Source organism: Lytechinus pictus, chromosome 7, assembly GCF_037042905.1.
Source record: "Lytechinus pictus isolate F3 Inbred chromosome 7, Lp3.0, whole genome shotgun sequence".
NCBI lineage: Eukaryota > Metazoa > Echinodermata > Echinoidea > Temnopleuroida > Toxopneustidae > Lytechinus > Lytechinus pictus.
In genome coordinates this window covers 9,716,500-9,729,690 of record NC_087251.1, presented here as the reverse complement: position 1 = coordinate 9,729,690, position 13,191 = coordinate 9,716,500, and positions in this window count along the sequence as shown.

Here is a 13,191-nt window from a genome sequence, read left to right as displayed (position 1 = left end):
TATTCATATTTGGTTGCTGATTTGACGGCATGTATCATGAATTTCATTCTTCATGTTCTTGTTAAAGATTATACGTTCAAAACATTATAGAGTAGCAAGTTCTTTCCGCGTTACTTTGAGGGGTGTCTTTTATAATAAAAGCTTAAAATGGTCGAATATTATATCCTTTTTCATAGTATAGAAGCTTTTGACCATATTTATTACACCCAGATTTGCACAAATTATCGTGATGCCAATGAAATCAATGTGATCGTAATGTATAAATCCTTTGCCATGTTAGGAGTTTTTGAAAGAAAAACATGGCAAGTGTATTACACTTTAAGATTTCCACACTGAATTCTCGTGAAGAGGTTTGTTTATTACTATTAATCCATAAACAAGTCACTTATTGCTGTACTTTCTTATTTAAGTCCAGGAAAAATAACTGATTTTGGGGGTCAACCGCAAACAAATTGCAATAGAATTTTTTTTACCACAATGCATTTCCCTGAAGTCCCCAAAATGACATACTAAAAGTCCAGAAAAATCCCAGTAGTGGAAAGACGTCTAATTTGCATAAATCCAAAATGGCCGCCAAATTTTCAAAAAATTTGAATTTTCGTACATAGATTTTGACATGAACATGTAATTGCCACAAAATTAGTGTCATATGAAAGAGAAATAAATTTCCTACAATTTGGTACTATTTATAGGGGATAAAAAGATAATTTGGCTGAGATTTTTTAGTAGAAAACTGCATTTTTGTCATTTTTTCCCAAAAATTGAAAATTTTGGAAATACATGATTTTACATAAATTTGAGAAAAATTAAGCAATTACCTTGAAATGTTTTAGAAAACTTTATTGATATACTATTATCATGTGGATGCAATTCTAAATTGGTGTCATTCTTTTTAACAAATTTATAAGGTATCAAAGTTGAATATTCAAATTTTACAAATGTCGTTTTTGTATGCATTTTCGTAGACTAATATGTATAACGTGTACAGTACAGTAGTGAAAGATTGTATGCATTTATCTGCGCTTTTTAACCACTTAGTTAAGATTAGGCTTTTCTTTATCAGCTACATAAAAAGGCTGGTACATTAATGCCTACCCCTCTCAGGGGGCTGTCAAAGTCACGCCCGCTGGCTATATCATGCTGTACAGTGTGTATCAAAATAAACGCAACCACATTTCATTCCAAATTTGTGAAAAATTTGTTAGCTTTAAAGTCCAGGAAAAAATACTGATTTAGGGGGTCAACCTCAAACAAATTGCACAATAATTTTTGTACTGCAATGCATTTCCTTGAGGTCCCCAAAATTTCATACTAAAAGTGTTTTTAAAATCCATGTAGTGGAAAGACGTCTTATTTGCATAAATCCAAAATGGCGGCCATCGCAAGAATTTTCAGTAATGTTTACTTATAGTAGTACAAACACTTGTCTGATCATAGCACTTTGAAAAGTTATGATTAAAGCATTTACCTTTCACCAGTGTTATATCTTACCATAGGCTTTGTCTTAAAATTGGGATGCAAGTCAGATTTGGCCTCTGTGACCTCTAGAGGTCAATGACCTCAAGGTCAACAACCTCAAAATATCAGAAAATTAATGTTTTGCATCATTAGCTCATGATAAATATAATAAAAATGCACACACAATTATTATTCAATATTGAATTTCAAGGTAACCTGATATTCTGGAAAGAATTTTGTGTATTATAAATGTTGACCTTTGACCCTGGAGCAATGGAAAAGGTCAATTACCTTAACATATTACAATATTGATACTTAGCATCAGTGGTTACAGGCCTCTCGTGAAAAAAAATACAATACAATTTATTTCAGCACGATGCATTTCCATGAAGTCTCCAAAATGGCATACTAAGAGTCCAGAAAAATCCATGTTGTGGAAAGACATCTAGTTTTTGCATAAATCCAAAATGGGGGCCATCGTGAGAATTTTTCATTTTTACAAATAATGGTAAAAACACTGGTCTGATCATACCACTTTAAATTTTTTTTTTGTCATTTTGCCTCCGACGAAGATTCTGCTAGGATCGAAAGCTTAGGCCCCTTTTTGACTTTCTCACTTAAAAAAAAATAATAAAAGCATTTAACTTTCACCATAGGCTTCATTTTAAAATTCCAATGCAATTCAGATTTGACCTCTCCTGACCTCTTGAGGACAATGACCTTAAGGCCAATGACTTAAAAATATTGATGTTTTGCATCCAAAGTTCTTGATTAGCATCATGTTATATCAACTTGTGTTTGAAATTTGAGGATCTCTAAAGAAATTTGACCTTAAATGTAAAAATATTGGTACTCGGCATCACTGGTTGATATGATAATGTTTTGAGGTAATTGACTTTTCACTTTCCTCAGTAGTCAAAATGTTGAGATCTGCAATCTTTACCCAAATGGTCTGTTTAAAATAACAAAACTATATCATATGTATAGCTGTACGTTTGTAACTCTAGGGGCACATTTCATAAAGAGTAACTTTGCCATTATGGCAACTACCATGGCATTAGGGTTCAGCAGCCAATCAAAATCAAGGTTACCATGGTAGTTGTCATAATGGCAACGTTACAACATTTGTAACTCTTTATGAAACGGGTCCCATGTCTTTTTTGGCTAGTACATTCCTGACCGAGGTTAGAGCATTGGGAGGTATTGAAATGATATCTGAAATGCCTCAATTATTTTTTGCACTTATCATCTATGTATACTTCCCGAGAGACTTGCAAGTTTTCCCATCTAGATTGTAACCTGGTGTAGTTGCTCATTAGAAGGGAGATGCAGCTTACCACGATGCTGGTTGGCACTGCACTTCTCTTCCCATAACTTGCATAATGGTGACTCTGTCAGTGGTTGGACAGAATTAAAAATATGTTTCCTAGATTTTAGGCTTTTTCAGCTAGTTTGGCATCATAGATTTGATGAACGTTATATCTTCGCTGAGAGCTCTGTGGTATAGCTACTGGTCTGCGTATATCAGATGGGCAATACCTGACAGGAAATACAGACCCTTCACATTGTTTTGGCTTTAGATAATTTGTGATAGTCCCACAAGTGTTGTCTAGAGGTAGATGTGTCCAAGACAGCACATGCTCACTCTGTAGCAGAGTATTGGTGGAGGAGTTTGTCAGTTCCGGAGAAGGTTATTATGGATCCTCACTTTCCACCTTCACTCTAAATGTGACTGATCAAGGTTGACACCAAGATATATTGCATGGTCGCAGTGCTGGAATGGAATTAAAACCATAGGTTGTTTTGAGTTTCCTCAAAGCATGAGGATTGTGGGGATGAAATAAGCTAACCTTGGTCTTTGGGTTTGAAGACTGGACTCAAGCAAGAACACTACCCTGAGAGAGTCAGTTCTTTTGAATTCTTTACCTGCTGGTCTTCCTGTTGAGCTCCATAAAAAGATGTCTGTTTTCTTGTAGAAGTTTGATGACTTTGGTCAGATGAATGTCATCAAGGATTTGTATAGTTGTACGAGTAGACCACAGTATCAGATGCAGCTGCTAATTCAACAAAATTTTCTACACCCGTTAGTTAGTTACCGTATCAAGTCGGAAGTCCTCAGTGAACTGAGTCTGGTTGAGAACCTAGCCTGTATATTATTTCCAAAGTTAAAAACCAGCCTGGCTAGGAATATGATATGTTGTTCTATAATGGGACCATTTTTTTTAGGATGAGATGCTCAAGTAGCTTGTAGAGATATCAGAAAAGGGTGATTGGCCTGTAGCTTTTAGGCACATTTTGATCTTTCCCAGGTTTGAGGAATTACTTCAGCCTTAATTCCTCACAATTTCTGGGAGATAGGACTGTGTAGCACATTGTTAAACAGGCTGACAAGCTATTCTGAAGTATGGAAGCTTAAGATGTTCATATAATCATCTCGTCATGTCTACATCTCTTAAGGAAAAGAGATAAGATGACGAAATCTCGGATCTCGTCATGTCTACATCCTGTGTGAGAGATGATCAGATGGCAAGATCTTGGATCTTGTCATGTCTACATCCTGTGGGAGGGATGATCAGATGACAAGATCTTGGATCTCATCATGTCAACATCTTTTAGAAGAGATGACCAGATCTGTGATCTCGTCATGTCTACATTTTCTAGAAAATATGATCAGATTGGCAAGATCTTGGATCTCGTCATGTCTACATCCTGTAAGAGAGATGATCGATGACAAGATCTGGGATCTCGTCATGTCTACAACTCTAGGGAAAAGGATAAGATGACAATATCTTAGATCTGATCATCTCTCCCACAGGATGTAAAAAAATGACGAGATCCAAGATCTTGCCATCTGATCATCTCTCACACAGGATGTAGACATGACGAAATCTAAGATATTGCCATTTTATCTTTTTCCGTATGCAGACATGACGAGAAATCGGAGATGATTAAATGAACATCTGGGCGGCAGATCAAAATGTTTCATTTACTCAGAGTGGTGTCACCGAAGCGTGCTACCTTTTCCTTTTTTTGTTCCTTCAATTTCAATATCCAGGTGAAGGCTCCACTGGACTGGTCCCATGGAAGATATCCACATAGTAAACTAGTTAAGTTTAATATTCTAAACGAATTGACCTTTGAAAGTTTCAGGGTCAAAGGTCACAACTTTTAATACTCGCAAATTTTCTCATTTATCAAGGGGCCTTATAAGTTAACGAATTGTTTTGATGCAAAACATAAATTTTTATGATATTCCGACTTCAATTATCATTGCCTCTAGAGTTCAGCACAGGTCAATTCTAAATTGCATCCGATTTTTAAAATGAAACCTAGATGATAAAATATAACAGTGATGACAGTTTACGCTTTAATCATATTCTTAGTGTTATGATCAGACCAGTATTTGTACTACTACGATTAATCATTTTGGATCACTTTTGATGCCAATAAGACGCTTTTCCACCACTTGGATTTTTCTGGACTTTTGGTATATCATTTTGGAGACTTCATGGAGATGCAATGTGTTGAAAAAAATAGTATTACAATTTTTACACATTGAGGCCTGTTTATCATATATGCTTAGCGTCAATATTCCAAAATGTTAAGGCCATTGACCCTTTCTAGCTCTCCAGTTTTCAAAGGTCAAAGTTTATAACCCACCAAATTCTTTCTAAAATACCAGAATACCTCGGAAGTCAATATTGAATAATTTTGTTTTCATTATTACTATTTTTATCATGAGCTAATGATGCGAAACATCATTTTTTTTTTGAGGTCATTGACCTTAAGGTATTTGACCTCTAGAGATCAGCGGATGTCAAATCGGACTTGCATCCAATTTTTTTAATGAAGCATATGGTAAGATATAACACTGGTGAAAGTTCAATGCTTCAATAATAATTTTTAAAAGTGCTATGATCAGACCAGTGCTTGTACTAATAATCATGAAAAGTTTTCATGATGGTCGCCATTTTGGATTCATGCAAATTAGACGTCTTTCCACTACATGGATTTTTCTGGACTTTTAGTATGTCATTTTGGCAACTTCATGGAAATACATCGTGCTCAAATAATTGCAATTTTTACACTAGAAGCCTGTTCATAAATGGGAGATGCTACTTGTCAATATTATAAGATGTTAAGGTCATTGACCTTTTCCAGCTCTCCAAGGTCAAAGGTCAAGATTTATGACCCACCAAATTCTTTCTAAAATATAAAGATACCTTGAAAGTCAATATTGAATCATTTTGTTTTCATTATAACCATATTTATTATGTACTAATGATGCAAAACATAAATTTTCTGATATTTAGAGGTCATTGACCTTAAGTTTATTGACCTCTAGAGGTCAGCGGAGGTCAAATATGACTTGTCTTCTGATTTTAAAATGAAGCCTATGGTAAGATATAACATTGGTAAAAGTTTCATGCTTTTATCATAATTTTTGAAAGTGCTATGATCAGAACAATGTTTGTACTACTATCAATAACCATCAAAAATTCTTACGATAGCCGCCATTTTTGATTTATGCAAATTAGACCTATTTCCACTAACATGGATTTTTCTGGACTTTTAGTATGTCATTTTGGTGACTCCATGGAAATACATCGTGCTCAAATTAATTGTATTGCAATTTTTACACTAGAAGCTTGTTCATAAATCAGAGATGCTACTTGTCAATATTCTAAGATGTTAAGGTCATTGACCTTTTCCAGCTCTCCATGGTCAAAGGTCAAGACTTAAAACCCACCAAATTCTTTCTGAAATATCAAGATACCTTGAAAGTCAATATTGAATCATTTTGTTTTCATTATAACCATATTTATTATGTATTAATGATGCAAAGCATCAATTTTCTTATATTTAGAGGTCATTGACCTTAAGGTCATTGACCTCTAGAGGTCAAATATGACTTGTATTCTGATTTTAAAATGAAGCCTATGGTAAGATATAACACTGGTAAAAGTTTCATGCTTTTATCATAATTTTTGAAAGTGCTATGATCAGAACAATGTTTGTACTACTATCAATAATCATAAAAAATTCTTACGGTAGCCGCCATTTTGGATTTATGCAAATTAGACATCTTTCCACTAAATGGATTTTTCTGGACTTTTAGTATGTCATTTTGGGGACTTCATGGAAATGCATTGCGTTGAAAAAAATTCTATTGCAATTTGTTTGCGGTCAAACCTTATTTTTCCTGGACTATATCTCGAGTGCATGGCACACCGTATCGAGCACGTTAGAACGCACCTGGGCACAGTACGATAGGATCCATGTGATTTTCTACACATCAAAGAGAAGAAGAAGAAGAAGAAGAAAAAGGAGAAGGCGGAGGAGGAGGAGAAGAAGAAGAAGAAGACCACCAAACAATTAAAACAAAAATTCCCCCTATCTTTTAGCTTTTAGCATTCAATCGGGGAAAATGAAAAACACTGGATTCGCCCGTATACCAACATGAACCTATTACAATAGGGTAAAATCACCATAACTAAGTACCTTGCAAAAAAATTATTAAAGAAAAAACAAGAGAGAAACTCAGAAATTAAAGAAAACAAGTTTGTTTTGGGTTTTGGTCTTTTAGTTCCATATATATAAAAGAGATTCGACTATCATGATTGTGAGTTCGAATGCGTGCTTGGGCTGCCCGGGCGCGGCCATTATTTCCATTTTATAAAAAAGGCCACAGACTAGAGTAATTTTGTCGTCCATAATAATAGGTCGCTATAATTAATTAATAGTACTACGGTATGTTCCCAGGTGTAATGTATGTCGACACATATTATCCCGTAATTAGTAACCATCTGGAATAAAATTGTTGGAAATGGTTTTTGGACTTATTTGAGTAGGTATGGGTGTCAACATTTACCAAAGTTAGGAGGAATACGGGTTGGGGAAAGTGTTTTTAAAAATCAAAGTCAAAGGTCAATGACCTTTTTAAATATACTGTATCATGGTATCTCCCAGATAAAATATTACAGGTTGGTGATCATGGTGTCAAAATGCACAGATTCTTACAAGAAGATCAAATAAAATCAAATCAAGTACCTACAATGCTAATTCACCCATGAAATTCAAGGTCAAAGCCTTTCAAAGGTCAATGACCTTTTTTTACATTATATACCATATACGGTATAATGATATCTCTGAGATGAAAAGGCGCAGAATGGTGATCTTGTTGTCAAAATGCAGAGGTTCTTACAGGAAGATAAAATAAAATAAAATTAAGTACCCAGAATGCACATTAAACAATAACATTCAAAGTCAAAGCCTTTCAAAGTTCAATGACCTTTTTATCATACTGTATATAATACTGTATATAATAATAGTATCTCTGAGATGAAACGGCACAGGTTGGTGATCGATGTGTCAAAATGCACATATTCTTACATGGAGGTCAAATAAGATAAATTTAATCACCTAGAATGCATATTAATCCATAAAGTTCAAGGTCAAAGATCAATGACCTTTTTACATAGGCTATATATCGTACAATGGTATCTCTGAGATAAAACGCTGCATGTTTGGTGATTTGGGTGTCAAAAAGCAATTTTTGCAAGAAAATAAAAAAGGCACAAAATAATCATAAAAAAAGAATAATCCTTCACCTTTGATATCCAAAGTCAAGGGTCAAAAGTTAATAAATATTTATACATCCATGCATGATTTCCCCCAAAAAGAAATTAATCCATTATATTCACATTTCATTTGTGAATGATAAAAAGAAAGATGGATATTTGTAATGACAACTTTGATGTTTAATAATTTCACTCTGAAATAAGGATAAATAATGGCCATGATAAATATATTTAGGGGCTATAGAGGTCAATCAACTATGTCAATAACGTCAGGGAATTTAAGAAAATATATAGGTCGATAATTTGATTGTGGCATGAAGGCATTGTGATTCTGATGGGATAAAGACTTGCCTGCGTGGAAAATGAACCCAAATTTAAAAGTTGAATCCTTGACCAATGATGATGTCAAAATACAAGTTCGAGGTGAAATTGAGATCAAATAGCACTTCTTGATATATTATATTGTAATGCATTGCCAAAAGTGTATAAAAAAAAATGTAATAAATGATATAATTTGAAATGGTGAAGCTGTTTGAAGTAGCAGCATTTACATATGCATTTTATAAATCTAAATCAAGGTACTAATTTCTCTGTAGCAATAGGTCACGAACCTCAAATGCTATACAATCAATACTATAAACTATAACTTAATCTGTAAACTGGTAAATGGAAAGGATAGGCCTATCTCTCATGGCAAGCATCATCCGAGAACATTTTCATACAGCCAGTGACAAAGATGAGGAATTAAAATAAGGCAATCATTAGAGCTGCAGCTTTTGTCATAGTAAATGAAGTTAATTGTCTCAACTTCAGCAAAGAGTAATTAAACTCTTGAAAACCTTCTGATATTTTCAGGACTTTGATATCTGTCCCATTCATGAAAGCCTAACGTTCTGTCAAGGGATATCAGCCCAGGATCTATTATTACTGATACGTTGCACAGCTTGATTCTCAAGAACTGGAAGAGGTGCTGTACATATAGGAGTTTTGTTACTTAGGTCGATGGATGTGTACTTGTAAGCTATTATCTCCTTTTGAATTTCATTATTATATGCCTAATTATTTTGTGCATGATAACAATCAGTTGTTCTGGACCAAATACATGATCCTTGTACAAACTGATACCTAGTAGAAATAGCATCATGGGTGACGTAAGGCAGAGAGCAGATATGAAGTTTTGTCATGCAGCATTAGCATCTCAAGAGATTCTGGCAGCTCGCAATGAGAGGTAATTGATAATAATACGGGAATTCATCTTTGTTGAAGTTGAGATACGTAATGTCAGACACTTAATGCCATTTACTATGACAGAAGCTGCAGCTCTAATGATGGCCCTCATTTCATTCATCATCATCCCTCTGCTGTTTGGAAATGCTCTCAGATGATGCTAGCTGTGACATGAGAGTTAGACCTATCCTTTACATTTTCAGAAGTATTTATCATAGCATTGAGGTGAGTGGCCTATCGCTGGAGAGAAAAGGACACGACAACCTTAATTTAGATATAATGATGCATTAATGCTGCTACTTAAGATTAAAATCATTTCAAATTATGTACTTGATTTAATTTTTTTTTCATTGCTTTTGGCAACGCATCGCAATATATAAAGAAGTGTTATTTGGTTATCAACTTTTTAAAATTAATTTCCACTGATATTTTGGAAAGATTTCATTGACCTCTGACCCATAAATACATTCTCCATGACCTTCATTATTTCAGACTGAAATTATGTTTTCATTACAAAATTTTAGCCATCTTTATTTACATTATTCACAAATAAAATATGAACACAAAGGATAATTTTTTGTTATTTTCATGTCATACAGATTATATACATATATATGTATATATATATATTATATATATATATATATATATATTGTGTGAAAGAAATGGATGAAGAGAACAATGGTAGGCGTAGCTTAAATCAAGGTTCCCCAGAGCTATCTACCCTTTTTGGAAAAATTGGTGATGCCGAAAAAAATGCCGATCATATATATATATATATATGATCTTGGATTTCAAGGGTGAAAGTTTATTCATTATTCTTGTTTTGGTTTTGTTTAATCTTCTTGTACAAATCTTTGAATTTTGGCACCAAGATCACCAACCTGCGACGTTTTTACTCAGAGATACCATTATTATTATCTGTTAAAAAGGACATTGACCTTTGTCCTTGAATTTTATGGGTGAATGTGCATTATCGAAGCTTAATTTTATTTTATTTAATCTTCCTGTAAGAATCTGTGTATTTTGACACCAAGAACACCAACCTGCGCCGTTTTATCTAAGAGATACCATTATACAGTGCGTATCAAAAAAAGTTTACACTTATCAAAAATTCTGTAAAATTATACATTTGTAATATCCTGAAGATTTTTCCACATTTTTACATTGGTACAGATCGATTTAAGCAAATGACGATATAACTGTCGAAAATCATTTCCGCTTGAGTGAGCACCACTTACTTTTGAAAAGTTAGTGAAAAATGATTTGCGCAGAACTTTGAAATAGTTATGCGAAGAAAAGTAGACCTTAATCATGAAGAACACGTTGAATTTAGCTAGTAAAATTGATTTGAAGATATCTTTTACCCTTTTTAACTTGTTTCCTTGTCCAAAACACTTCGAAGAGTACATTGCGCCCCACCCCACTCCCCACACACCGAGGCCATCGTGACGATATTTGCTTTACAATGAGCTGTGATTTACATGAAATGGCTTAGGCTTGATTTTCATTTTGTTAATCATTGTCAAGCTTGGAAAAAGTGTGGAGAAACAAGTATTAAATGAAAAATAAAATGTAAACCCACTTTAAATAATAAAAACTTAGTGAAAAAATGCTGGAGATGTCTGATATAAACTTTTGTTCAGATTAAGTTATGTCCTCAGATCCAGCTGGCACAAAAAGGGTAAAGGTTGTGCTTACTATGAGTTGAAATATCAATTTGGGTGGCAAAATTGTCACAAAATGCTTGAATGTATCTGTTTTATTTCAATTGACTAAAAGTGCAAGGGAAATGTATGAGAAATGTTTCGCAGGGTAAGTTTGATTTCGCCCTTTCCCCTTGACACAGCGTGAAAACGAGCATTTCTGCGCAAACAGATTTCTGCGAGCTTTACAAAAATGGACAGTGCTCACTCAAGTGTAACATTCTGTCAAAACTTTTAATTTCATTGGATAGATGAGACCCAAACCAAAGATTGTATGTGAAAAAATTTAATGCAATGAGGGACATTTTGTGGAAGGCCCATGCACCTGAACAAATTTTGAATAATTTAAATTGTTCCCTACTTGCAGACTCAATCCGGACCTGGTACTTGTTTAGAGATAAAGCTTCCAGAAAAGAGTTTGGTTATGATTATTTGTATTTGGGTTATTCACATTGTATTTGGTTTAATAGAAATGTCAGATCCAAATCTAAACAATTTTTCTTTTATGAAAATTGGTTTAATAAGGGCATAGTTTTTTATAAGTGATCTCTTTAATCCACCCCATCCAGGTTACAAGTTATTTGAAGAGTTAGTTCTCGACTTTGAAATTTCAGCAAAAGATAGAAGAAAATATAATTTTCTATTACAAAATATTCCTGGTCCATGGTTAGATTGGCATAATAATCCAGATTTAGATATCCATTCCGAAGTTGTAGATAAATTATTAGAGAAAAGGAAAGTTAGCAGTTATGCATACTCGATATTTTTCGATCAATGTCTCCCAGATAATTGTATTTCCTTTTGGGAAGAGTCGTGCCCTTCTAACGACAAAGTAGACTGGGAGAAAATACATATGCTGAATTTTAAGAGTACTATTGATAGCCGCCTCAGATCATTTTATTTCAAGGTGTTTCATAAGACAATTGCCCTTAATGCATGTTTATTTAAAATCAAGAGAAAAGATTCCCCAAACTGTTCATTCTGTAAAAGAGACCCTGAAACAATATACATATATTTTGTGATTGTCCGGTGGTTAACATTGTATGGGATGATCTTTTATCTATAATAAACCAAAAACAACATTCGAATATTATCCTTTCCCCCTTTGTAAAGGTCTTTGGTATTCAAGGTGATAATTTTCTAACATTCATTTTCCTTGCTTTCAAATACTATGTTCACTTTTGTAAATTTAATAACAAAAACCCCAATATTGTGGAATTTAAAGCTCGTATCAAAGGTATTAAGGATATTGAATATGTTTTGGCGAAGAAAAATGGTAAATTACCTGTACATTTTAAAAAGTGGAGATTTGATATCTAATTTGTTTTATGAATCTGTCTTGACAAGTATATACCTATTTTTTGATCAATAAAGATTGAAAGAAAAAAAAAAAAAAAAAAAAGATTGTATGTGAAAAAATCACCCACATGTTGTATATTTTTTATTTCCCATGGCTTTTTCAAAGTGTAAACTTTTTATTGATACGCACTGTATAATATATTGTATAAAAGGTCATTGACCTTTGGCCTTAAATTTTATGGGTGAATGTGCATTCTAGGTACTTATTTTGTTGTTGTTGATCTTCTGGTAAGAATTTGTGCATTTTGACACCATGATCACCAACCTGTGCCTTTCAATCTTAGAGATTCCATTATACAGTATGGTATATAATGTAAAAAAGGTCATTGACCTTTGAAAAGCTTTGACCTTGAATTTTATTGGTGAATGTCCATTCTAGGTTATTTTCTTTGATCTTCTTGTAAGAATCTGTGCATCTCGACACCATGATCACCAACCTGTGCCTTTCAATCTTAAAGATACCATTATACAGTATGGTATATAATGTTTTAAAAAATGTCATTGACCTTTGAAAGGCTTTGACCTTGACTTTTATCGGTGAATGTGCATTCTAGGTACTTAATTTTATTTTATTTTATATTCTGGTAAGAATTTGTGCATTTTGACACCATTATCACCAACCTGCACCTTCCCATCTCAGAGATACCATTATACAGTATATATGAAAAGGTCATTGACCTTTGACCTTGAAAAAAACACTTTCCCCAACCCGTATTCCTCCTAACTTTCTTTTGGTAAAATATTGACACCCATACCTATTCAAATCAGTTGAAAAACCATTTCCAATAATTTTATTCCCGATTGGCTATTTTGATGCAGAGAAAAAGATGGGGGTGTGTCGGGGGCATGCTAGTCATTGG